The sequence below is a fragment of the Kogia breviceps genome, chromosome 8, assembly GCF_026419965.1.
Source record: "Kogia breviceps isolate mKogBre1 chromosome 8, mKogBre1 haplotype 1, whole genome shotgun sequence".
NCBI lineage: Eukaryota > Metazoa > Chordata > Mammalia > Artiodactyla > Physeteridae > Kogia > Kogia breviceps.
In genome coordinates, this window is record NC_081317.1 from 91,891,224 (window position 1) to 91,917,135 (window position 25,912).

The window sequence follows — 25,912 nt, forward strand, 5'->3', positions numbered from 1 at the left end:
AAGTCCCCACTGAGTTGATTTCTCAGTGCCTGACAGTAGAATGGCTTGCTGCCTGTCCTGTCCCTTACAACTCTCCTGAGGCCTGTTGTCCCCATTTGGTGCAGAGGAAGTGACTTGACCAAGATCAATTAGTAGGAGGAGTGGAGATGGCAAGCAGAAGCCAAGACGTGGTCCAGATGCCCCTCTTCCCACCTCGTGCTACCCTCTGATGAGTATGAGAGAGATGGAGACAGAGACACAGAGATTTTCCTGCCTGGTTCCAGAGGCCTATCTTCCCAGCCCAGCCCTGAATCATTGCAGGACAAGGGTTAGCTGCAGGGTGGCCGAAACCGAACCCAAACTGGGTGTGGTACAAAGCAGCATAATAGATTATTCATTAATTGCGCTGTTCCTGGCCTCAGGGAGAATGAAATTACCTGATTTGGTCTTTGAACGTCAGGGGTGGGGAGGAGTCTGGCATTCCTGGCTACCATTGTCCCTTTAGTAAGTTTCTGTTTCCACATTTAATATTTGGAATTGTATTTTATTTTTTCCCTTAAAACCTGACCTTGTGGTCATCGAGCTGCCCCCAAACACGCCTCCTGGGAGGGTCTGAACCACCACACTTACCTCAGCCACAGTTAAAAGAGGGAGATTACAATCACAAGTTTCCTAGCTTTACAAAACGAAAAAAGATTACCATTAAGGGTAAAGGACTCTGTATTTGAAGGTGATCTACAAAGACCAAGAATTAACACAATACACGCCTAATTATCGGGGGGTCCTACATCTTGACTCTAATCCTGGGTTGACAATTATCCATCATAGAGTTTATCTAGATCCTGGCCTTGACCCCAAACTTGACAGGAAAGCACCTTTTAAATTCACCTTAAGTCCTTATCAGGGCCTCTGATCCACCCACAGGAGGGGGTGAGATATCTGGCTCAGGATGCCAAGGCCCAGTTGAGGTCCAGGCCGCCCTGCTGTCAATGCAGGTCTCTGCCTAACCATGGAAGCAAGAAGAGAGCTTGTCGCTCTTCACAGAGGAGGTGACCAACTGTTCTGGTCTGTCCAGCATGCGTGTAGGGTGGGTATTCCTGGGATGCAGGACTTTCAATGCTAAAATCAGGAAAGTCTGAAGCAAAAAGGGAAAAGTTGGTCACCCTGCTGAAACCGTGTAACTCAAATTGGGACTTGAACCCATGGCCTTTGTTTTTTTAAAAAAATTTATTTATTTATTTATTTATTTATGGCTGCATTGGGTCTTTGTTGCTGCGCACAGGCTTTCTCTAGTTGCAGTGAGCCGGGGCTACCCTTCGTTGCAGTGCGCGGGCTTGTCATTGTGGTGGCTTCTCTTGTTGCGTAGCATGGGCTCTGGGCGCTTGGGCTTCAGTAGTTGTGGCCTGCGGGCTCTAGAGCGCAGGCTCAGCAGTTGTGGCGCACGAGCTTATAGTTGCTCTGTGGCATGTGGGATCTTCCTGGACCAGCGCTGGAACCCATGTTCTCCTGCATTAGCAGGCAGATTCTTAACCACTGCACCACCAGGGAAGTCCTTGAACCCATGGTCTTTTAATTGAGATCACACACCTGGTCTCCGGACTTAATGAAGCTCAGGTTCTTGATGTCTTGTCACAGAATGAATTCAGTGACAGACAAAGTGATAGGTAAGAAGTAGGTTTATTTAGAGAGAAACACACTCCACAGATGAAGTGTGGGCCATCTCAGGTGAGAGGCCCTGAAATATGGGGTGGTTAGTTGTTATTTTATTTATTTATTTTTTTGTGGTACGCGGGCCTCTCACTGTTGCGGCCTCTCCCGTCGTGGAGCAGAGGCTCCGGACGCGCAGGCTCGGCGGCCACGGCTCACGGGCCCAGCCGCTCGGCTGCATGTGGGATCTACCCGGACCGGGGAACGAACCCGTGTCCCCTGCATCGGCAGGCGGACTCTCAACCACTGCGCCACCAGGGAAGCCCGGGGTGGTTAGTTTTTATGGGCTGGGTAATTTCATAGACTAATGAGCAGGAGGATTATTCTATTTTGGGGAAGCGGTGGAGATTTCCAGGAATTGGGCCACCATCTGCTTTTTGAACTTTGACGGTCGGCCTCAGAACTGTCATGGCGTTGGTGGGTGTGTCACTTAGCTAATGAATTACAATGAGCATATGAGGCTCAAGGTCTATGGGAAGTTGAAGCTTCTGCCATCTTGGACCTAGTTGGTTCTAACCAGTTTTTGTCATGTTCTATGGCTATACCATTCTTTTAAAGGTTGTGCCCTGTCCCCTTCCCTCCTCTTTCACTGCCACCTATCATAGAGGCCTCCAGAAAACTTTTACCCTATTTACATGCAACGATTCTACAGTAAGTCACTAGTAGCCTTGACTCTGACAACTTGCCTGTGAGACAGAAGGCTCTAGAACGAACTTCTTAAAGAGCCCAACATCCTGAACCAAAGAACAGAACACCTCAAAGCAGAAAAATCCAAGGCCTGTAAAGTGCTTATTCTGTGCAGGGTAAAGGAGCAATTCAGTCACTGTTCTCCACATGTGTACACTTCTCAGGGAAATGGCTGAGAGCAGGAAAGGATGAGATGCCACGATCTTAACTGGCTGCTAAAGCACAGGGCACAGTGGTTTGTAACTTTGAATGCTCATTAGAATCACTTGAATCAGGTCACTGGGTATGGGACCCAGGCAGCAGCTCTGTCCAACATGGAGTCTCTAGTCACACATGACTTCTAAATTAAAGTTAAAATCAATTAAAATGAATTGAAATGTAAAATTTGGCTCCTCAGTTGCACTACCATTTCACGTGTTCAAGAGCCACACGTGGCTGCCAGGTACCCAACTAAACAGTGTAATTATAGGACATGTCCACTGTGCCCATGTGACCTTGGGCCAGTTACTTAATGTGTCTATTTCCTCACCAGTAAAATCAGGCATAATAACAAATAATAGCTAACACGTTGCTTACTATATGTGAAGTATGTTCCAGGTATTAACTTGACCCTGACAGCAATCTGGTTAAGTACAGGTGTTAAAGAACCATTGACTGAAACCGCCCGCCCTGGCCAGGCACGATAATGACAGCTTGCAAGAGTTATCTCACAACAGGAGGTCCCAATAAGGAACATGGAACTAACAAGCTACTGCCAGACAGAAGAATTCAGGAGGGGCCAAAAGGAGGGAGCAGATGCCAGCCTATAATATATCCTACCAACCTCCCAGAAACTTTCGCGCTGGAATCAATCTTGGCTGAGAGATGCACGCCCCCAGGAAGGACCCTGAGTCAGACCAAGAGTCAACAAAAGCAAGATGATTGGCCAGAGACAACCTGGAAACTAACCTCGTTATCATAAAACCTGAGACTGCGATGCACACGGCACAGCAATTCTCCTGGGTTCCCTTACCCCACTGCTCTCCACCCAGGCGCCTCTTTCCAATCAAGTCTTTTGCTTTCTCAGCCCATGTATCTTCTTGGACAATTCATTTCTGAGTGTTAGACAAGAGCCCACTCTTGGGCCCTGGAAGGGGTCCCCCTCTTCCTGCAACATTGTTATCACCGCATTTTTACACGTGTGAAAACTGGGGCACAGATAGGTTAAGTAACGTGCCCCAAATCACACAGCAAGTAGGCGGCTGAACTGGAATCCAGAACAGAGCTGTTTAGTCCTGGGTTCACACTCTCCCACAGGGCTGCCCTGAAAATTAGATGAGATAATCCGCCCAGTACATGGAGCAATGCCGGTGCATACTTAGTCCTCAACAGATGTTTGCTGTGAAGACCGTTGTGGTCCCAATGTTTACAGGACATTAAGATTTGATTTAGTACATGACAGGTACGTGCTGAGGGCCCAACATTTTGGGGATCTGAGTAAATATCCCAAACCAGAAAGTGCAAAGCAGCCCGCTAGGTGCAGAGTTCTGACCCTCAGTGCTCACCACATTGATGAGGCACGTGAGAAACTAACTAACAATCCCTGTGGATTCAGAAGAACCTGGAGAGGAAAGGCATTTATTTGTGCATGTCTCTGGCGGGGCTCTTCAGGGTACAAAAGCCCGCAGCCTCCTAGACCTTCCTTTCCTTAGCTCCAAAGAGCAGATTCAAACAGTTACTAACCAGGGAGATGAGAGAATGCAGGAACAAAGGAAAAGCAGTCAAACAGAAGTCCAGCTGTAAAGCAGAGTTCTGCTTCGTCCTCAAGGGATATCCGGGATACATATAACAATATATCTTTGACTTCTTCTACGGGAACTAAGGCCCTCACCTAGATGAAGGATGGTAACCTCAGGTTGAACAGGAGATTCCTGGAACACCACCCTGTTACCTCACCACCAACCAATCAGAAGAAAGCCACACACCCTGCAGCCCTCACCCCGGATTTTGCCTATAAAACTCTTCCCTGAACACCACGGGGGAGTTTGGGTCTTCTGAGCACGAGCCCCCCGTTCTCCTTGCTCAGCCCTGCCATGAACCTTCCTCTGCTCCAAACTCCGACATTTCAGTTTGTTTGGCCTCACTGTGCACGGGGCACACGGACTTGGGTTTGGCAGCAGAGGCCAGCAGCCTCGCTCAGCCCTGTGCTGTGGGGCCTGAGGGTCTTGGTGGGAGTGCGGGGAGAAGGGCGGAAGGGAAGAGAAAGCCCTTTGGTTCTCTCCACGGGCACGGCTTTCTCAGGCAGGAAAGCAGAACCATGTTGCCTGGGGACCCCCACCCCACCCCCGCCAGGCCTCAACCACCCGGGGCCCATCAGCAGTGGAGGCTGAGGCACCCTACAGCCAACATGGAATAACAGTCCTCTTTCCAGGTTCTCTCTGCCTCGAGCACCCTCCCACCTCTGCCTTTATCACCCCTCCTCCAGCTCTGCGGTCCTTCTGGTCCAGCACAGATGCCTCCCCGCAGGCCCACAGGAAATACAGGCTGAGTCAGAGAGAGAGCCAAGAAAATGCCTCTTTCCTCCTGATGAGATTAGGCCCGAGGGAGCACCTCCCCTCCTGACATCTGACACTACCCAGAGCCAGGTGCCTGGGCTCGGAGGAGGAGCAGGGCATCTCCTGAGATGACCTGGCCTCCCCTGCCCCCCGGCACCCTTGCTCTTGACCCTTTCCTCAAGCTGTGTGAGGCCTGGCCAGCCTTTTCTCTCCGTGACTCCGTTTCTCCTCCACCCCAGCCCAGGCCTCCTACCCTGCCCCCACCCTGACTCTGTCATTTCCCTTAAGACTCCCCCCAGACCCAGGTCCCCTCTGTCCTCAGGATAAAGCCTTCGGCTGGACTTGGGTTTTGAGGCCCCTGTACACTCCCTGACGGCCTTCCCCTCATCTCCACACACCTGCCCTTTGAGCCACACTGGTTTATCTGCTCTCCCCTCAAAGCGTTGGCTTTTCCAGACACCCCATCTTTGCTCACACCCCTTCTCTCAGTTTGAGCTGGTAAGTCAGCCCAGAACAGTCTGAGCTGGTAAGTCAGCCCAGCTAAGTCCAAGGTTGGCACTTAGCTGGGTTCCTAGGATGCCCTCTCCTCTCACTCCACCTTCCTGGGCCCTGCTCAAATAGAACTGCCTCCAGGGGGCTTCCCAAGTTCCAAGGCGTGAGCGATCTCTCTAGCCTATGAGGTCCCCCATCCTGATACACAGGGAGGGGAAAGAGGAGGCAACTGGTTCAAATCGCAGACCCTTATTTGTCTCTGGGCCCCAGCATCCTCATCTGTAAAAGAGTACCCTCGGATCTACCTCATGGGGCCTTGTCCAAGATTAGATGAGGTAACAGATGTAAAATGCTTTGCATGTGTCTGGTACTGTTACTGAACAAAAGTTCTTGTGCCTGACACACAGCGAGGCCAAAGCAACCAAAACGTCGGAGTTTGCAGCAGAGAAAGGTTTATTGCAGGGCCAAGCAAGGTGGCTTGTGCTCAAAACCCCCAAACTCCCCGATGGTTTTGGGGCAGAAGTTTTTATAGGCCAAATTTGGGGCGAGGGCTGCAGGGTGTGTGACTTTCTTCTGATTGGCTGGTGGTGAGGTAACAGAGCTGTGTTCCTGAAATCTTGTGCTTGGCCGGAAGTTGCCACCCTCTACCTGGGTGGGGCTCTTAGTTCCTGCAGAAGAGCCCAAAGATATTGTTAGGTATATCCCTTGAGGAGGAACCAGGATTCTGCTTTAATCACTGTAGTATCGTTTCTTGACTGTTCCCCCTTTGTTTCAGCATTCCCTATTTCCCTGGTTAGTGGCTTTTTGAATCTGCCCTTTGGAACTCTGGGAAGGTCTAGGAGGCTGAAGCCTTTACCCTGCAAGTAAGAAACGGGGGACCCGGAAAGGCTTTTGTGCTCAGGAGCCCCACAGGGTCCCGCTCGGTTTCAGTACTAAGTAGAAGGTCAGCTGATGGATGCTCCCTTCCCTTCCTGCTGTCCTGCTCCCCGTGTTCCTCCCATCTTTCCTCCATCTATCCATCCAACCATCTATTGGACTGTCAATGCCAAATGGTCCTCTCCCTTCAGCTTTGCCCACCCACAGGCCAAACCACACAGGCAGGCACCCAGGGGGAGACTGACTTGGCTCCTGGATTAAGCGTTCACTCACTCCACTGGCCTTTTCTGAACACCCCTTCTGGGAACTAGGAGCCAGGGACTGGGCCTGTCTCCTCCATAGCAGGCTTGCTGGTCAGGTTGGAGAGTCCTAATTCTGATGCCAATTTGCTACATGACCTTGGGCAAATCTTGTCCCCTTCTTGGGTTTTGTTTGTCCACCCATAAAATGGTAACGCCTCTGTCCTACCCACCTGTTAGGACAATTCGCTGAGGGCTCTGCCTCTCACATGTGCCAGACCTGGGGGACCCGTGAAGGCAGTAGGACTGCCTGCCTGGCAGCTGCCCGAGTCCTCAGAGCTGTTCCTGCCTTGACCCTCTGGAGACACAGAGCAGGGCTTCTTCCTGTTTATCCCCCCTGATCAGGCCCTGACCAAAACTCCACGAAGATTTATTGCCCCACAATTTCCTTATCTGTGAGTTTCGAGAGACAAGGGTCACGGAGACCTTTTAAAGATGCCTCCCAGAGGTTGAAAATCTGGCAGCTCCACTTCCTGCTTACTGTCCATTCTCTGGCAGCACTTCTGGATCTGTCTTTGGACCGAGAGGGACACTGAGAAACAAAGAGGGAAGGTGCCTTGTTTAGAGCCCCACCCACAGTGATCCTGGAGTAGGGCTGAAGCCCTGAAGCTCTGTTCTGGGATGGGCACCTGGCCAGGGGGCCTGAATTCTGTCATCAGTGGACCTACAAATCAGCTCTCACCCTGCCCTGCTGCGGGGATCTGGGGCCCAGGGTGAGTCCAGGCAGCATCACTGGGACCTTCTCTGAGTCCAGCCTGTGCTGGGTACTGTGGGGCAGAGGCAGGAATGATCCTTACCCGCCAGGAGCCCAGACTGATGGGAAAGGCCAGCAAACTCAAGTCAGGGTAGCAGGGAGATTGAAACCTGGCAAGTGGGTAAGGGCTGCCAGGAGGCTGTGTTTCAGCTAAGCCTTCAAGGCCGAGCACAGCGAGCCCAGGACAGAGTAGGGACGGCACCGCAGGTGGAAGGCTCTGCCCTGAGCCACGCGGTGAGGGGTGGGCAGGCAAAGGCATATCCAAGGAACCCAAGGGTCCAGTTCAGCTGGGGCCTGAGCAAATGCAGAGGAGCAATGAGGGCCGTGACTGGAAAGGTGCCGGGGCAAAAGGCTCTGAACGCTAGCTGAGCTGGCACCTGAGACCGCAGAGGGAGGTGTCAAAGTCTATAACCAGGGTGTGACCTGTCAGGGCTGAGGTGGATTTAGCCCCTGCCATTAGGGAAGGCAAGTATTTTCTTTCCTCAACTGTGGGCTGTGTCTAAGGAAGAAATAAGTGGGTTCATTTCATGCCCAGATCCAATCTGCTGGAGGGGCTGTGGAATATGGTGAGAGGAGGAGGGGGAGGAGGATTCTGAGGCCTTTCTTGTCTGGACTCAGGAGGAGAGGAGCCTGACTGATCAGGGAAGAGTTGGCGGATGGCTGACCAGGAGTCAAGGCCTGATCTCCCTCCACAGATCTCAGCTCTTTAAGAGAAACATGGAGCTGGGAAGCCTGGCCTCGAGGCCCATTCCTGGGCCACTTCTCAGCAGCTAGGGTTTTAGATCAGAAAATAGCTTCCTTTCATCATTCAACCCATTTCCCTGTGGGAAGAGACCCCAGGTATGACTGAGGGCTGCCTGCTCTTGCCTGAGCCTGGGCAGCCCAACCCTCCATTTCCTGGACCAGCCACACAGGGGGGTGATGGGAAATTCCCAACTGCTTCTCCCCAACCTGCATATCAACCTGGAGATAAATGCCACTGTGCAGCCTTAATCAATTCCCCAGGCAGTGTCTGCAACAGACGCCAGGAGAGGATGGTGAGGACTTCTCCCCATTTCCAGCCTCTCTGGGCTCTGCCCACATCTGTTCAGGCTGGGCCTGCAGGCCAGGGAGGGCAGGAGGGTGGGAGGTTCACTGGAGGAAGAAGAGTACAGGAAAGATGTCAGCACCCTGGGCTGAAGAGGCACTTCTGCCCCGAGACTGACTCTGCCAGGACTGGTGACAGTTATCTCACTTACACTTTGCAAGAATCTCTCCCAACAGTGGGTCTCAAACTTGAGAGCACATCAGGGGCCCCTGGAAGGCTGATTGATACCCAGACTGCTGGGCCTATCCTAGAGTTTCTGATTCAGCAAGTCTGGGGTGGATCCTGAGAATTCTGCATTTCTAGCAAGTTGCCAGGTGGCACTGATGCAGCTGGTCCAGGGACCACTCAGAACCACTGCTCTACAGCCCTGCTGTATGATTTACAAAGTCCTTCCCGTTCACTAGTCCATTCACTCCTCACAGCTGCCTTGGGGTGGGGAGAACTATCCCCACTTCCTGGATGCAGCGAGCTGCACTCAGCTCAGAGTGACGGAGGCACTTTCCTGAGGTTACACAACTAGTGGGAGCCTGACCTCCAAAGGCTCTGTGAGCACACAGCCAGTTCCTAACTCGGGGCCACTTGGGGCTGTGATCCTGGGATTTCTCTCTCCAATATTCTTTTAAATACACAAACGCGGGGCTTCCCTGGTGGCGCAGTGGTTGAGAGTCCGCCTGCCGATGCAGGGGTCGTAGGTTCGTGCCCCGGTCCGGGAAGATCCCACGTGCTGCGGAGCGGCTGGGCCCGTGAGCCATGGCCGCTGGGCCTGCGCGTCCAGAGCCTGTGCTCTGCAATGGGAGAGGCCACAACAGTGAGAGGCCCGCGTACCGCAAAAAAAAAAAAAAAAAATTAAAAAAAAAAAATACACAAACGCGGATTCAGGCCAGCACTCAAGAATCGTGCAGGTGTTCCCACGACAGCTTCACCACCTGAACAGCAGGCATGGAGGGCAGGTAGTCAAGACACAGGCTTCAGAGTTAGAGACCCAGCTACCAACCCAGCTCAGTTTCCCTAAGTCCTGGCACCACACGGCACCTACCTCTGGCCGGGCTGCTGTGAGATGAGGCAAGTAGTGGAACAGAGCCTCTAGCCTTGGCACACAATGAGGCCTCAACAAACCAGTGGCCCCAGACAAGAGCCGGGATGGGGGGAGTGGGAAAGATACCAAACCTCTCTGTGCTTTGGTCTCCTTATCTGTAGACTAGGGTCAATAAATAACAGAACCTACCTTATAGGGGAATCATAATAATTCCATACGGTTATCCATTTACATTGCCTTAGAGCAGTGCCTGGCATGGGGCAAGTTGTGTATTAGTGTCCTACGTACGGTTCCTTTGCTAAACATGATATTTTAGCACTGAATGCACATTTTTCATCCATACACGTAAGCAAACCATTAAAGAATAGAGTAGGCTATGGTGAAGTCAAAATTAAAAAATCATGGCGGGGGCTTCCCTGGTGGCGCAGTGCTTGAGAGTCTGCCTGCCGATGCAGGGGACACGGGTTCGTGTCCCAGTCTGGGAAGATCCCACATGCTGTGGAGCAGCTGTGCCCGTGAGCCATGGCCGCCGGGCCTGCGCATCTGGAGCCTGTGCTCCGCAATGGGAGAGGCCACAACGGTGAGAGGCCCGCGTACCACAAAAAAAAAAAGAAAAAAATCATGGCGGGATGACTGCACAACAGTGTAAATGTGCTTCATGCCACAGAATGGTATACTTAAAAATGGTTAAAATGATAAATTTTATGTTTTGTATATTTTACCACAATTAAAAAAAAAAAAAGAAAAAAGAAACAGCAGCACTGAGGACTTCCCTGGTGGTGCAGTGGTTAAGAATCCACCTGCCAACTCAGGGGACATGGGTTCTAGCCCTGGTCCGGGAAGATCCCACATGCCTCAACTAAGCCCATGTGCCACAACTACTGAGCCTGTGCTCTAGAGCTTGCGAGCCACAACTATTGAAACCCGCGTGCCTGGAGTCTGTGCTCTGCAACACGAGAAGCCACTGCAATGAGAAGCCCACACACCACAACAAAGAGTAGCCCCCGCTCTCTGCAACAAGAGAAAGCCTGCCTGCAGCAATGAAGATCCAATGCAGCCAAAAATAAATAAAATAAAAAATTAATTAAAAAAAAAAAAAGAAAAACAGCAGCACCAAGCTAGATCAGCACCCAGCTCTCCTGCACTCCTTCACTGGCTCCACCTCTGCTTCCATGATTGTTTCCCCAGGCAGCACCTGCTTCTTTTAACCCTCCCTGACCCCTGGCCTTACAGTCAGTCCCTGAGGTGACTTCAGGAGGGGGGGCAGGTTGGTTGCCCCTTCATCCTTTTACTCGTGGCTAGTCAGGGCCTTCTCTGCTTGGGCCTCGTGCAGAAGGGGTCCTGCAGGGTGATGATCCTCACCCCACCTTCAGGTACCTTCAGGACCACCTCGACCTTCTCCCTGGCCGAGGGTGGCTTTTCCCATCGTCTCCCCTTTGGCTTGCTTGTCCTCTCTAAAGAGCTGGCTCTGCTCCTTGTGATGAAGGAAGGGGCCCCTTAAGGGAGCAGTGCCCTCAATCACCAGCACGTACTCCCACCGGGCTTCAGCTGGGAGCCCTGCTCTGTAGAGGGATGGTGCACAGATATTCTGAGATCAGGGGCCCGGCTCCATTCTGCTCTGCCCTCGTCGGCTGTGTGACCCTGCTCAAGTCATTGTCCTTCTCTGTGCCTCTGGGCTCCATCCATAAAATGGGAATGTGCATCCCTGCCTAAAACCCTCCTGAGGCTTTGGGAGGCTCTGAAGGGAGAATGGAGGCAAAGGCGCTTTCTTTCTTTATTACACAGAGGACACTCGAGATCAATATGACAACATCGAGAGGTGGCATAGCAGTGGTTACAGACATAGTCGGGAGCCCACCTGCTGGGCTCAAACATCAGCCCCACCTCATACCAGCCAGAAGACCCTGGACAGGTTAGTCAGCCTCTCTAGACCTCAGGTTTTCCATCTATAAAATGGGGTGGTAATAGTAAATGAGTTCATACCTGACAAGCATTGACAACACTGCCTGGCACATGGTAAACGCAAGGTAAATTCAAAATAAGTAATAACAGCAGCAACACGGGATAGACCTAGAGAGTATTATGCTTAGTGAAATAAGTCAGACTGAGAAAGGCAAATACTCTATGTTATCACTTATATGTGGAAGGCAATAAAATAAAACAAACGAATGTATACAACAAAATAGAAATGGCCTTACAGACATAGAGAGCAAACTAGTGGTTACCAATGGGGAGAGGGAAGGAGGGAGGGGGTGATATGGGGTTAAGAGATACTAACTACTATGTATAAAATAAATAAGCATCAAGGATACATTGTACAGCACAGGGAAATATAGACATTATTTTGTAATAACTTTAAATGGAGCATAATCTAGCTATAAAAATATTGAATCACTATGTTGTACACCTGAAACTAATAAAATATTGTAAACCAACTATACTTCAATAAAAATTTTTTTTTAAATTAAGTAATAATGGTAACTTCTATTGACTGCTCACTATAAGGAGGCACGGTTTTAAACTATTTACCTGTATTAATGGATTGAAATGAATATTTAGGACTTTGAACAGGGCTTACAGATTAAACCAGAAGCACAAAGTGCCCATGTTCCTTTTCCTTCAGAGAGGCAACACCTAAAAATCTAAAGATTCAGGAGTGATTCAGGGGTCATCTCTGCTGGGAGGCATGAAAATCCCCTTAACTGGATGAAAACAGAGGAAGCCTTATGCCCCTCCCCCAGCCCTCAGTGCCGGTTTAGAGCCTAAAGCTCTAATTCTCGTCTAATCTAATTCTCAGCCAGACCCACTAACCCCCTCTCTCAAATGATCTTATTACGTCTGGGGGCAAGAAACAGACACAATAACCCAGGACTGCCCAGGGTCAGGTACCCAGGGAGGCATGCAGCCCAGCTCTCTGCTCTCCTTTCCACACCAGTCCATCTGAAAAGTCTGCATGTCTTGGCTTGTGCTGAAGGGAAGCTCACCCCTTCCGGGAGGCAGGAGAGCTTAACCGTTACACTTCCTCCTTCTACTGGGCGGAAATCTACAATTTCCCCCACTGCCCTGTCTCCATCCCTGGAGCCCCACCAACCACATCCATTTCTCTGCCCCACAACAGCCCTTCCAGAGATCTGAGGCCCCTGACACCTAACCCTGGGATGGCTCTGCTCCAGGTTGGGGAGTTTCTTGTGCGACTCAGTTTCCCATCTTTGCCCCATGTTGGTTGCCTCACGGTAATGCTCCAAGCTGTCCCCATCTTTCACCCAGTTTGAAGACCAGAGCATACGCAAACCCTCCAGATAGGGGCAAAGAACCACTCAGTAGAGCAGGTCTCCAAAAAGATCCCAGACTTCACATCTCAGAAAAGCAGCACTGGCCAGACCCCCAGAGATCACGAGGTATGAAAGGGGAAACTGAGTCAGCATGCCCAGGGCCACACACACAGGGCAGAACCAGGAATGGGATCCAGGTCTCCAGCACTCCCAGCCCAGGAGAGTCCTCTAAGACACGGAACAAAGTCTCCTTTGATCCTGTGCCTGGATACGGTGTCAAATATTTTGCTTCTTATCTGTGCTGCTGTTCTCAGAGGAACAAATTCCAAGGATGGCTGGGGAAGAAGGTCTTCTAACTGTGAGGCTGAGGGTCATTCACCCTAGCTGGGCCCTCCTGAGGCTCAGACCTTTGAAAGGTGGGCTGCTTTTCTCCAGAGTGTGGTTCAGGCTGGGAAAGATGGGGCTCCTTGGGGTCAGGAGAAGAGACAGACCCCAAGTCTTTGCTGCTAGAAAGGCCAGTAGAGCATGAAGGGTAAACTGAAGCACATCAGCTCAATCCATATTTTCCAAGTCCCCAGTTGGAGACAGACCCCCATGCTGGGCTCTGTGGGCCCAGAGGTAGCCATGGAATCTTTGCCCTGGGAACGGGGTAGAAAAATGGAGAAATCGCATCTCACTCGAACAAAGTATGATCAAAAAGGAGGTGTGTGTCAGCAGCATAGAAAAGACCAGGAAGTTACAGCAGTGGGCCCCAAGCTGTTTTCCTTTTTTTTTTTTTTTTGCGGTACGCGGGCCTCTCACAGTTGTGGCCTCTCCCGTTGCGGAGCACAGGCTCCGGACGCGCAGGCTCAGCGGCCATGGCTCACGGGCCCAGCCGCTCCACGGTATGTGGGATCTTCCCGGACCGGGGCACGAACCCGTGTCCCCTGCATCAGCAGACGGACTCTCAACCACTGCGCCACCAGGGAAGCCCCCCAAACTGTTTTGATCATTTACTCCTTCCAAAGGGAAAAACATCGAGCTCACGCACCCCAATATATTATATTATATACAAGTAACAATCACCTGTAGACATAAGGTACAATATACACAAGAGGCGAGATTCATCATTAACCAGAGTGACAGTAAATCTCTATTTCAAATACTGCCCCCCCCGCAAATCTTGTGCTGACTTCTTGTCTCATGTTTTTTTTTTTCCTTGCCTTGTGGCTGGCTGAAGTGATAGTGCTGGAAAGCCAAGTGTTAATTCTCACATTGTCTTGTCCCCATGCTCTAGCATTATCAGAATTACTAACAATCCAGTGTCCTCATAGAAATCTTTCAAAACCACTTGTCCATTTTGTGAGGGTTAGTTTGTTAAAACTGGTTAACATAATCCACAAATCCAATCTGGATTAATTAGTCTAGATTAACCTGGATTAATTGACCAGTTTAATTAGTTGGGATAACCTGCCTAAAACAAACCAAAGAGTAGGATGTCCTTGTCACCCCTCTCTCAGAGACTTCTGGAGACATGAGACATGAAACTGCCTGACCCCTGACTGCAGAGTGTGTAAGTGTGTCTACACCTGCCAAATGTGAGCAAAAGTGAATGATTTTCTTGTTTAGATGATATTTTTTCCTGCACCCCAAGGAGCATCTTGCATACCTCACCTTGGAGGCCGCCAGAATAGAAGACAGGGAGACTCTCAGAGAAGATTTTCAGGCTTCAAGGGATGGTAGGGATCGCCTAGTTTAACCCCTCACTTTGCAGGTGAGGAAACAAGGACCCAAGAAGGGATGTAACTGGTCCAAGGTCACCTGGTTGGTCAGTGGTAGATCCCAGAGAGAACACAAATCTCTAGTTCTTGATGCTAACACCTCCTGGCCACAGTGGGCCCCTTCCTGGCTCTCTCACTCGGCCGTAGGCAGGTGCCTGACCTCTCACCCTCTGGGCTGCCTCCCTTGTGATGTAAGATCACCCACTGGCTCTGAGGGTGGCCGTGGGTGGCAGGGAGATATCAGCAAAGGTTACAAGTGCCATCAGGATGGGAGACATGGGGTCATCAGCTGGCCACGGTTCTGACTCACTCTGAAGCCTCATCGGTGAAACGGGACTATTTGGGTCCAGCTGTTGTCTGTGTGCCCATGAGGGCAACATCTGTGGGCTGGGAAGTAACCCCTGAAGGGTATTACTACTGTCCTTATTACTCTGGAAGGTTCTGTTTAGGAGGGTGAGATCTGGGGTTCCCCCAGAGCCCAAGAATTCTGCCTCTGACCACCAACTGCAGCCCTGGACACCACAGGATTTGGAGCCCTGCAACCCAGTGGTCCCCAGGGTATGCCAGCCCAGGCCTGGTAAGGTGTGGGCAGCTGTAGACATGGGTCCTGGGCCTTCTGAGGCACAGGCTGAAATCTTGCTCCTATCTCTATGGCTCTCTTCCCCCCTGCTGGGAAGGGGAAGTGGGGGGACAAAGGTAGCAGGGAGGTGAGCAGTCAGCCTGGGTGCAGACAATAACGGGGTGTATTTGCTATAGAGAACTTAAAAACAATAATAAGAGCAACAAAAAGCCTGACTTTATTATCATTATGTGCCTATAATTCTAAACAATGTCAGTGATACAACCCTCCTCCCTGCCAGGGTGGGTTGTTTCCACCTCCCTGCCCTTGGTATCTGGTCAGTATCTGATACTATTCCCTTTAGATTGAGCCAGACCAGACTCAGACTGTATGTTCAATGCACCCCAAAAAGGCTCAGTGTGCTTCCCATCACCAATCCTTGGCTTCTGTTGTTCCTTTGCCAATACCTCCCTCCCCATCACTCTGTCCAGCTGCTACAAGGCTCAGCTTAGACGCTCCCTCTTCCAGGAAGTCTTCCTGCATGCAGTCCCGGCCATCCCCTAGCTGGCTACAACTCCCCTCCCAGGCTGCAGACTCAACAGTGTCACGTTCTCAGGTCCAGAGCAAGATACAAGAAAGGAACTACCCTCTGAAATCTGGAATCCACAGCACAGAAAACCAAACCAGGGAGCCACTTCCTAGCTGTGTGACCTCAGATGAGCCCCATGACTTAAACAGTTCCACTTGCTTCCAAAGTCACTAGTTCAAGCACCCCCTTGCCGATCACACCCTCCCCGCCTCCGGCTTCCTGGCACGTCCAGATATGACCAGCCCTTTGTCAGCACCCCCGATGGGTCAATAAAAATGGGTTCAGGCCCAAGGAGAGAGCCTTGGACCAGAGACCGCTCTCTAGGACAACATAATCTGTCACGCTTGGCTCCAGTTTTTCTGAAAGGCCAGCTTGTAGGATGGTGTCTGGGCCATGTGACATCCACACACCATGATGCCCATTTCTTGTACCAGGAACCTGGGACATCAGGCCAGGCCTCCTCCCACTGAAGACCTCCACCCATGAGAGCTTCCATCACTGGCCTCCTCAACCTTTTCTCCCCCATCTGCCTCCTTCTCTCTTCACTCTATTTCCTCCCCCCAGTTCCACGATCCATCACCTCACTCTTATCAACACCATAAAATCCTTCATCTTGCTGACTCTTCCCATATTGTCCGGCAAAACCCTGATGCTGGATGAACCAGGATATCTAAGCACTGCTGGGGAAAAAAAGAGACAAAAACCAGATAAGGGCAGGAGGCACACACAGAGTGAAGTCCTTTCCCACTACTGCTTGTGTCCCCCCCAGAACCCCTCCCTCTGCGACCAGGCCTTGTAAAGGGCACTGCAGACAAGCCAGATCCCAGGGGTCGCCCATGTGGCCTCCTTCTCCTTGTACCCACAACCAATCCATCATTCATCCCACACTCCTCCACCTCCTAAACATCTCTTAAACCATCCACATAGGTCCATTCCCATAGCGACCACCTGTTCTCACTTGGGTCACTTACTCTTGGATAACTTGCCCCTGATCTTTTCAAAAGATGGAAATCTAAGCATGCCACTCCATGGCCATTGCTGCAGGGCCTGAAGGCTCTGGCCCACTCTACCTTTCCACATTCACCTTGCCCAGGGATCCGAGCTACAGACACTCAGTGCCTTTAATTCCTCAAAAGTCCATTTCCTCCAGCCTCAGGGCCTTTGCACAGGCTGTTTCTCTGGTCTAGCATGTTCCCCTCCCCACCCTCACCTGTTTACTTCCTACTCATCTTTCAGATCTCAGCTCAAAAGTCCTTCCCTTAGAACAGCCTTCTGCAGTGATCCTGGACTAGGCACATTTCTCTACTCTGCATGCACCTCATGGCCCTCTTCTCCGGGTTTTGTGGGACTCTCCAGTTACTGCCCAGCTCTTCTCTGGCCTGTGAGCTCACCAGGGCAGCCCCTTTATCTGTTTTGCTCTGCTCTGTATCCCTAGCACTGAGCTCTGTTTCACATGCAGAAAGTGATCAATCCACGAACAAAGGTCTCCTTCAAAAAATTAAATTGAAAAATTACTATTTAGGGAATGAATGAGTGGATAAGTCTGAGTGAGGTTCTGGGATATCTGTGTGGGATAGGCAGTCTCTCTCCAGGGCAGGCCATAGGCCAACCTACTCTTGGAAATGGTCATAACAAGGATGAGACCAATGACCCAGCCAGCAAGCTCCCAAAGTTCCTTCCTGTCCATAAGCTCCCCAGCCCTCCTCTAGGTCCCTCATTACTCAGAGCGCCCAGTGTTTAATGGCCTGTCCACCAGGCATTTCTGCACTGACATACGTTTACTTTGCTGAACATTCTCTTCTTCCCAAGGGCCAGAGCTCAGGAGCCTTGTCTTTGTGGAGTTGGATTAGGAAAATGTGGTGGAATCCAGTTAGAACAGGGTTCAAATCCTAGCTTTACCTCTCGCTGACTGTGCGACTTTGCAAGTAACTTAACTTCTCTGGGCCCGTTTCCTCATCTGTAAAAAGAGGACAAGAATACCTAGCCACAAGTTTGCTGTATGGATTAAATAAGTGAATATACATTAAGAACCTAGGGTGGGGGGCTTCCCTGGTGGTGCAGTGGTTAAGAATCCACCTGCCAATACAGGGGACACTGGTTCGAGCCCTGGTCCAGGAAGATCTCACATGCTGCAGAGCAACTAAGCCTGTGAGTCACAACTACTAAGCCTGCGCTCTAGAGTCTGCGAGCCACAACTACTGAGCCTGCGTGCCAGAACTACTGAAGCCCGTGTGGCTAGAGCCCATGCTTCGCAACAAGAGAAACCACCGCTTGAGGCAACTAGAGAAGGCCCGCGTGCAGCAACAAAGACCCAGTGCGGCCAAAAATAAATAAACAAATATATTTAAAAATAAAAATAAAAAATAAAGTTAGTTTAAAAAAAAGAATCTAGGGTGGGGCCTGCCACACATCATATTTAATTGATTCTAAGACACAAGAGTTTTTAACATTTTAACATCTCTGAAACTGGGATGCAACTTATAGTTTAATTGGCTGACCTTTTTCTTTCTTAGTGGATTATAAAATAATAGTATATTATCTCACAACTTGGCTGTGCCCTGCATTCCATGAAATAGGACAGTAGCTTGGTTTCTTTACTCTTTGCAAAGAGATGAGAAGGTCTGTGAGAGTCCCAGGGACCAAAGACTGAGAACACACATCACTGAGGGCAAAGGGTCTTCTGGGGTCTGGCACGCTGAGGTGGAAGCCAGAAGCATCACAGAATCTGAAAGCACAGGCTCTTCCCAAGCCTGGCGGCCTCTGGATCTGTCCCAGCTGTCCCAGTCCCACTCAGGAGGTAGCCCAAACTCCAGCAAGACCTTCATTTTTCTGGATCTGATTCTGTGCTTCTGCTGATGTGGCCTGGGGTTCCTGGCTTCAGGCAGTCGGTCATAATGCTGACTGTGCTTGCAGCCATCTAAACCCCTAGTCTTTGTCCCAAGAAAAGAGTCCTGGGAACAACTCCAGAGACCCCCAGAGACCTCTCCTCCCATGTGACTCCTACATCAAGCCATCCCTGGACCCTGTCTCAACTGTTCTGGAAGACCAGCACTGAGGATACGTCCTCCAGGCCTCACCCAAGTCCTCATGCTGCAGGTGCCTCCTTAAACCCTCCAGCCTGGTGACAGCAGGCTGGCCAGATTATCATACTATCTACATTCCACTGTAACATATATTACATACAGCCACATCTTTACGGAAATAAAATGTCTATCACATATGAAATTTCAAAATACAGAAAAAAGAAAACAAAATTTTGCCATCTAGTGATAACCAACCAGCTTGATGTGTGTCTTTCTGAATATTTTTCTGTATTGACATGTGTAGATCTATTCTTTCCTCATATTCAAAGCAAAATGGGCTCATACCACACACTGCTCTTTTCCTTGCTTTTCCAGGCAATACAAATTTGCAGACCTCCCTCTACATAGACTGGTTTCTTCCCAAAGACCTCACGGTGCTCCCCTATCCTCCATCCCTTCACCCGGCAGCTCTCTACAGTGCCTCTTGGTCAGGTCCCTGAGGCCTGATCAGGGCGCCCAGCCTCTACCAGGATGCAGTGCTTTTGGCCTGATGGGTTCCTATGGACACTTGTCCCCCCTTCCTTGGGACAGAGCTGTGACTGGATCGTAATTGCTCTCAAGGCCTCCTCAAAGCAAAGCCATTCCCCAGCACAGAAATAGTCTTGAACCCTTAAATCAAGGGGTGTGAGGTGAATGGAGGCTGTCTGTCTCTGCTGGATTTGACTGCAGATCTTTCAAAACAGACCAGATGTTCTCCTGGACCCAGATGCTGCCCTGGTATTTCCCTAACCCCTGGGGACTCCAGATATCACAGTAAACAACAATGAACAGGTACCTGGCATTTTATAGTTCATAAAGTGCTTCCATGCTTTCTATCCAATTTTAAGACTCACAGCCACTGTATACATTAGGCAAAGCACGTATTTATTATCTCAATTTTATACGACTGAGGCTCAGAGAAGTAGGGCAATTTACCCAATGACCTTTCTTGCTTTCTTCCCCTTCAGAGTCTGGCCAAATCCACATCCCACTAACAACCTGGCCCAGGCATCACGTCCTCCAGGGAGCCTCCTTAACTCCCACCCGACCCCAGGCTGCATTAGGTGCCCCTCCTTAAGAGCCCACAGCTCCACGGCTTCCCTATCAGAACTGAGCCCCCGACCAGGCTGTGCGCCCTTGAAGGCAGTGATGAGTCTGGCTTATCTCCATCCTTACTCCCCAGGCATAGTAAAACCTCAACAGATGGCTGCTGGAATGAAGATTGTTACGATTATTAAGGCAGGAAATGCCCTGCCCACTTTATGGAAGAGGACACGGGGCATAAAGAAGGGACAGGACTAGCCTACAGAGCATGTCAGTGGCCAGGTCAGGTCTCCCTCCTCAGAGGTGTGGGCTCTTTTGTTCCACTGTGTCCCTTGTTTGTAATCTTGGGCTCCAAGCCACTGCCTGAGGTTCATTTCCATCTCCTCTTGCACTGGCTGGGCCTCCCTGGTCGAGCCAGGTTATGAAGGGGCGTGTCGTAGAGAGGGCTCTGGCTGGGAAGGCTCAGTCCCCCAGCCTGGGCCAACACCCTGGGGTGGCCCCAGCAGCAGTAACAGCAGTTGGCTCTCCACTACTGTGCCACGCCCTGTGCCAGAACTTTCCATCTACATCTCCCTTTAAGCTGAAGCTGGCACCATTATGATGCCACTTTGCAGGTGGGGAGGGAAAGACCCCGGCCACGGCTCACCCAGTGGCTGTGCTGGGATCCAAAGCCAGGGCTGCATCCCTGGCAGCAGGCGACCCCAGGACTTTGCTGGCACCAGAGCCAGAAATAAATGCACAGTCAGAGTACAAGAGACAAGTCCCAGGGGGCCTTCAGGCTTGGCAAGGTCCCGAACTCTCCCTCCCCACCCCTGGCTGCCTCCCACCCAGGGCCTGCTGGAGGGCAGAGACTCTTGGACCCAGAGAACACAGGCCTGCCCTGGAAGTGCCCAGCACTCTGTATGGGCAGGGTCATGGCACTTGCCAGCCCCCTGCTAGCTCTGGGCTCAAGGCCAGGCTGGAAGCAGCTGTCACATCAACCCTACAAATTCTCAGCTCCCTCTTTCTTCTTAGAATAAGACCTCACATATCTGCTCCCAACTGGTTGAGAGATGCCGAGCAAGGTGCCACCTTTCACTGGGCCTTACCTTCCCTATCTGTGAAAGGATGCTGGCGGTGGGGTGAGTGTGGGGTGGGGGGGTGTCTCAATGGAACCCACCAACTGACATTCCAGGTTTGCCTACAGGCAACACAGCACGGTGATTAAGACCCTGAACACTGGAGCCAGATGACATGGGTCCAAATATATGACCCTGGGCGAGCTGCCCAACTTCTCTGGGCCACAGTCTCCTCATCTGCAAAACGGGGATAACAGTAGAAAAAGAAACCCAAGTAAATATAGTAAAATATTTATATTGATTATCTAAGATAAAAAGAGATGTGATTTATTTTCTGTTTTCCTCTTTTTTTTCTACATTCTCTATTATCATCAATTACTTACAATAGAAAAAACAAATATACTTTCTTGGTAAATTAACTTCATTGAGATATAATTTACATACAATATAATACACCCATTAAAAATAATAAGTAATAGTATCTATTCTATAGATTGCTTTGAGGATTCAATGGGCCAGTGTATGTAAAATCTTAGATGGTGCCTGGAGAATAAGAAGTGCTATTAAGTATTTGTTAAATAAATAAGCCCAAGACCAGCCTGGCTTCCTCCTCTTCCTACTCACCTGGCCTGGACCCCTACCTCACCCCCAGCACCAAGCTTGGCTGATCCTCCCCGCCTCGTTCAATGGTTTACGCTGCCTGGGTCCAGCCTTATCATCCCAGGCCTGGACTATTTCCACAGCCCTCTCTCTGTACCCAAGAGGAATCGCACTAACACTCAAATGTGGGGACTTCCCTGGTGGTACAGTGGTTAAGAATCCTCCTGCCAATGCAGGGGGCACGGGTTCGAGCCCTGGTCCGGGAGGATCCCACGTGCTGCAGAGCAACTAAGCCCGTGCGCCACAACTACTGAGCCTGCGCTCTGGAGTCCACAAGCCACAACTACGAAGCCCGAGTGCCACAAGTACTGAAGCCCACGCGCTTAGAGCCTGTGCTCCACAACAAAGAGAAGCCACCGCAATGAGAAGCCCGCACCCCGCAACGAAGAGCAGTCCCCGCTCACCGCAACTAGAGAAAGCCCACATGCAGCAACAAAGACCCAATGCAGCCAAAAATAAAAATAAATTTAAAAAAACCAAAAAACACTCAAATGTGGCCATGCCCATAACTCGTTCAAAAGCCTTCCACGGCTCCCACTGTCCTTGACCAAAAGCCCTAGCTCCTCTATGAGACCCTGTTTCAGCAAGTTACTTAAACTCTCTGTACCCTTGTCATTTAAACTCTCTGTACCTTTGTCCCCTTAACTGAAGAAGAGATATACAAGTAGTACCTCCCTCAAACTTACAGGAGTCCATCATGTTGTACGAGACAGGGTACACAATCGGACCTGCGGCCTCTCTCACCTGTCTCCTCTTCCCTCGTGGCACTCTTCTCATCTGCTCTTCCTTCAACGTGTCAGGTATGGTCCTACCTCAGGGCTTTTTTCTTGCACTGGCTGTTCCCTCTCCCTGGACGGCTCTTCCCCAGGAATCAGCCAGCTCACTCCCTCACCTCCTTCAAGCCTTTGCCCAGAAGTGATTCTCAGTGATTCCCCTCACACACACTCTACTTGAAACCACAACCCCTCCTTCCATTCCCCCTCACACACTCAAAATATCCTCCTATGTTTTATTCACTCTATCTCATTTATCACCACCTATTGTACTTAGTGTTTATTGTCTGTCTTTCCTTCCTATTAGATTGTAAGCTCTTTCAAGACAGATGTTTTTTCTTTTTGGTCTATTTTGTTTACTGTCAAGAACCCCCTTCCCCCCAACACCTAGAAGATACCTAGCGCAATGCAGGTGTTTAATAAATGAAAGGTTGAATGATTACATGCATGACTGTGAAGCACTTAGGACAATCAGGCAGGTGGTAAGTACTCAATAAATGCTAGCGTATTATTATTGTTGTTGTTGTTGTTATTAATTCTTCGAGGTGAGGCTCCCATGTCCTTCCTACTTGACTTCTCCAAGCTTATACAGTAATCACACTGTCCTAGTCCCCACCGCACCCTGCCAATCTCTCAATTATGGTAAGGAGCACAGCGCTTTTCAATTATATCTTTTTCCATTTAGGCTGAACCAAATAAAATGGCCATTTCTTGTAAGTCAAAACAGCCAGATATTGGCCATTTCACATATAACCTAATATGTTTCGCGTGGCAGCCTGCAGGCCCTTGGGAGGTACCTCAAGGCCTAATTCACAGTCGGTGCCCAGTAAATGTTTGTTCACCAACTCCTGGCCCTTCATAATAGGTGTGATTGCTAAACACCTCCAATCTGTTCTGAAGAAGGCAAGGCACGGCCTATAGACGTAACATAATAAATGGAGGATCTGGCTGAATTATTTTCCAATCCCCCTGAAAAATCTCTGTCCCCTGATATTTGGTAAAGAGGATAAAAACAAAAATACAGTAGTCTCTAAAATAATCCAGGTTCTGGAACTTCCCTGGCAGTCCAGTGGTTGAGACTCCATGCTTCCAGGGCAGGGGACATGGGTTCGATCCTTGGTCGAGGAACTAAGCTCCTCCATGCCAAGGGGCACGGCAAAAAAAAAAAAAAAAAAAAAAAAAAAAAATCCAGGTTCTGGCCATTTGGAGATAACAAAGGTCTAAGGCTGAGGGAAGCCCCTTCCCCTAGCTAGCTGCTTGCCTCTAAGGGGATTCATTTAATGATGGGGGAGGGAGGCTGCAACAATCTTTGGTTATCCCTGTGTTCACTGCTCCTTCTAATAAAGGCTTCCTCTACAGAGATTTGCTAAGTATAGAATGTGGGTTGTCAGAGTTCAAAGAAATTCAGCAACCACTGAATCTACCCCATTTCACATATAGGGGAAGTGAGGTACAGAAATGGGCAGGGATTGACCTAAGGTCACATGGTGGGGTAGAGGAAGAGCTCATCCTGGAATCTAGGCTGACAGGAGTCTCATGGCTTTTCCTCTGGACCACACTGCTCCTGTGCTGGCCAGACTCTGGACATGGAAGCTTTAGTATCACTATTATTAAAGGTGTACTTTTTAAATGAAATGTTTATTAAGCCTCAGATAAAACACCAAGAGCTTCTTCACCATAAGATAACTTCTTGTAAATAACAGCACTATACTCATCTCTCTATATAATTACTTCCTTAGGGTAAAGTCCTCAAATTAGAATTCTAGGGACAAAGGGAAGTTAGGATCATTTTCATGGACTTTTGTAACAAACTGCCAGGTTGCTCTGCAAAATTAAATGCTACCGGAGAATCCCTATAGCTTTGCCAGCATAGATGTTTATCCTTTTATATTTATTTCTGCTAATTTTATAGGAATAAATACAGATTGCTTTCATTTACTATGTGGTATGTGTTTCCAAGCACACACACACACACACACACACACACACACACACACACTCTGGTCCTGGAATCAAGATCGCTGGGCTTGGTTGCTCATCTGCTGTGTGACCTTTGACAAGTCACATCCCCTCCAGGGATAGGGGATACCTATCTGTCAAATGAGGGGGTTGAATGAGATGATTTCTTAAGATCCCTTTCAGTTTAGATATTCCATAATTCCATGGTGCATTTTAAAATTATTGGCATAGGATGACTTTTTAATAACCAGAATCTGCTATACCTCTAAATCAAGGCCTAAATAGCTTGGACTAGTAGAGCAGGAAAACAGAGCCCAGATTATACGCAGGTAGAGATGACAGCAGACATAGGTAGCACTTAAGCCTGTGCATTGGAGCTATGCTCAAGTGACAGCACATATACTTAGTCTGCTTTTACGATGGGATACTAACACTCGTTTGTGGTCTAGCTTCAAGTTCTGTGCAGCTCCACCATGGCCAGAAGGTAAGGTCATGGTCACTCTACTTCGGCCCTAGAGTCCCAGACTTGCAGTCAAAGGCAGCTCACCCCCAGCAAGTGCTCATCCAGCCTCTGCTCACAACCTCTGAGGACACAGTGCTCACTACCTGCCTTGGCAGCGCCTCCCTTCCTTTGGCTGTAAGAAAGCTCCTGGGTGAGGGGCAGGTCACGATGGGGGACAAGAGAGACCAGAAGGCCCAGACCTGATTCTCAGAAACTACTCCCTCAATCAGGGCAGGCAACAGAAGACAGGGAAGAACACACATGGGCTGCAAGGCCTGGGGAGGGGCTCCTCTGGCTCCTTCTCTCACTCCAGACCTGCAAGGTAGCTGCTAACCCAGGGGTACAGGGGACACATTCCAGTCCTGATGACAGTGGGTTCTGAATAAGCCGCAGGCTGACTACTGCCTGCTCTGGGGCAGACACCTCAGCTCCCTCGTCTTGCCTTTGCTCCCTAAGGCTCTGACAGGAGAAACAATGCTGGATCTGGGGCTGTTTAGCCCTGAGGTAAACTGATTTAAGGGACCAGATGATTGCCTCGGGGTGGGGGATGGAGGGGTCAGATGTTGTCTGTGTGCTCAGAGCAGGACTAGCAGATTCTAGCTCTGTTTACAGCTAGTGAGATTCCCATAACAAGGGGTGTGCAATGGGACAGCAGGACCTTCCAAAGGGGATCTGACCAAGGGGCTGGGCCAGATGCCAGAGGTCTTCTTCACCCAGAGAGCTTGGAGCCACAGTCCCTCAGACATCTGCTCTGTCCCAGACTGAACCCCACTCAGACATGGCTCTCTTGGCACTGTAGCCCCTCTGGGGTCCGTGTGTGGACAAGTCATCCCTATCACACCAGGCTGGGACGTAGAGCTGGGCGTCAGCACTGGTGGGGAAGGGATGGGGAAGGGCATATTCCACACCATTCCCTAAATACAGGTGCCTGCATGGGTCTGGTCTAGGCAAGTCTGTGGCCGAGGGCCCCACCACCTCCAACCCAGGGCTCCCCCAGCCCCAGACCGGGAGGCAGACTTGGCAGGCAGACTCTGACCGCCCCACCCTGCATGCCCAGGCCGGCTCAATAGGGACTTGGGGGTGTCCCCCGCCTTCCTGTTTCCTGTACAGGGAAGCTGAGGCCCAGCAGGTTACTCAGCCAGGAGAGGGAAGAGGTCCCGACACAGGTCCCGCGAGGCACCCAGGCCACTAATGGGGGGACTGTCGGACCGACTCGCCACAGC

General features: G+C 50.3%; 1 protein-coding gene across 4 annotated transcripts in view; it reads right to left on the reverse strand.

Annotated features, from left to right (window-relative positions):
- Window positions 1-25,912, reverse strand: part of CORO2A (coronin 2A) — a 57,745-nt gene that overhangs the window by 31,256 nt on the left and 577 nt on the right. The gene's annotated exons all lie outside the window — the stretch shown is intronic.